The sequence below is a fragment of the Fukomys damarensis genome, unplaced genomic scaffold (genome assembly GCF_012274545.1).
Source record: "Fukomys damarensis isolate Sample0158 unplaced genomic scaffold, DMR_v1.0_HiC HiC_scaffold_22, whole genome shotgun sequence".
Taxonomy (NCBI): Eukaryota; Metazoa; Chordata; class Mammalia; order Rodentia; family Bathyergidae; genus Fukomys; species Fukomys damarensis.
This window is the reverse complement of record NW_022900934.1, coordinates 11,044,920-11,046,805: the sequence shown is the minus strand read 5'-3', so window position 1 is coordinate 11,046,805 and position 1,886 is coordinate 11,044,920. Positions and strand designations below refer to the sequence as shown.

General features: G+C 59.5%; 1 long non-coding RNA gene across 1 annotated transcript in view; it reads left to right on the top strand.

The window, feature by feature from the left end:
* Nucleotides 1-1,886, top strand: part of LOC117287247 — a 4,458-nt gene extending 2,572 nt beyond the window's left edge. Inside the window, exon 3 of the long non-coding RNA XR_004518479.1 lies at nucleotides 1,736-1,886. This is a non-coding gene — a long non-coding RNA (uncharacterized LOC117287247). The remainder of the gene's footprint in view (nucleotides 1-1,735) is intronic.

Sequence of the window (1,886 nt, the reverse complement as noted above, 5' to 3'; positions counted from 1 at the left end):
CCTCCTCCCTCCTCCTCCTCCTCCTCCTCCTCCGCTCCTCAGCCTGATGCCCCCTTCCGCCCCCCAGTCCCCTGCACCCTCTGGGACTGCGGTGGGAGAAAACAACCCAATACGGGCTGAGCTCACTCCTGGGTCCCGGCTACCCTGGGGCTCCCCCAAGGCTCTGCCGGTGCTGGGGTGAAGGCCAAAGACACCGCCCCATCACCTCTGAACTCTGGGGACTTCTGAAAGCGCCTCCTCTCCCGATCCGGACTTCTGCTCCCCGGACACCACGCCCCCCAACCAGAATAGCCTCAAACTCAGCGACTCCTAAGGTGCCATCCTTCCCTCCCAGCAACCCAGGTCTCCCCAACCCGGGAGTCTCCCAGAGCCTTTGTTCGCACTGCCACAGTGCCTGATGGCTCCCCTGCTGCACCTTCCTGCCCCCAGCGTGGAGCCTGGTCCTCACAGAGGGATCCCTTCAGAGCCCAAGTCAGGTCCTGACCCTGCTGTGCAGACCCTTCCCAGGGTGCCCATCTCTCTCAGTAAAAGTCCAAGTCCTCCTCACCCATGAGGCCCCATGGGGTCCATGCCGCAGCAATCCGCCCCACCCCTCTAATGACTACAGTTCCTTCCAACTCTCTGACTTCCAGCCCCCAGTGTTCCTTGCTATTCCTCCATAGGCTGGGTATTCCCACCCCAGGGCCTTTGCACATGCTGTGCCCGTTGCCTGAGCCTTGTCTCCTGCGTCTCACATGGGCCCTCCCTCAACTTCTCAGGTCTCTGCTCCACGTCAGCCCTTACAGCCTCCTTGACTTGGGCCTTTCCCTCCTTTCCTCTCTATTGTCACTCATGATGCCACTGACCTATTTTTCCTTCATAGATGGAAAGATGGCAGAAGTAAAGGCTTCCAGGCGTGTGGGCAGCACGTGCAAAGGCCGGGAGGTGGAACAGGAAGGGTGGAGGGCCCTGGGAGGCCAGGGCTGTGCCCAGGATGAGGGAGGAGGCTGGGGTGGCCATGTCTCGGTCACTGGTTGGCTGTGTGACCCCAAGAGGCTGTGCTTCTCTCGGGACCTAGGTGGACTCGTTATTTGTGGTGGGTGGGGAAACTAAGGCTGCAAAGAGGCTCCCTTGTCCTGGTCCGGGGACAGGGCTGAGCCAGGGTGGGCCAGGGTCGGGTCCCAGCCCAGCCTCTGTCCCAGCCTGGCTCCCTGCAGGGCGCTGTGTTGCACAACCGTACCTCCCACGGCTGTGACCCAGGCAGTGACACATGCTGGGAGCCACCCTTGGACCATGCAGCCTGGTCACAGCACGGGGCCTCAGTCAGCAGGGACCCACCCCTACTCAGCCTGACCTGGGTTCTGCTCCCTGTGCTGCCATTTCCGGGCTGTGTGACTCTGGACAAGTCACTTCCCTTCTCTGAGCCTCAGTTTCCTCTTCAGAAAGAGGAAATAATAACAGTTCTTGGCTTCCCGGTTGTTGCGAGGATGTGCTCTATCCCTGCAACACCAGCCCTCTGGCTCTCGCTCAGAATTGCCAGGTGCTTCCCTCCCCAGGGCCTTTGCATGTGCCATTCTCTCTGCCCAGAGCACTTTGCTGAGGCTAGATTGTTCCTGTACCTCCTCTGGGGCTCTGCTTAATGTCATGGCCAGGGAGGCCCTGGCCCCCACAGCCACCCTTGCTGAGCTGGTCTCCGTAACTCTTGCCGCTGCCTAATACACCACGGTTTTCCTTATTTACCTGTCGACCCTTGCAGGATGAAGTTTCAGTTTTGCCTCTCTTTGTCATGACTGTGTCTCCTGCCTATACCAAAGCAGCCGGCACAAGAAGGTGCACCACCAAGAGCTGTACAGTGGGTGAATGAATGAATCAATAAATAAACAAGAAGTGCTCAGCACCAGGTCCTG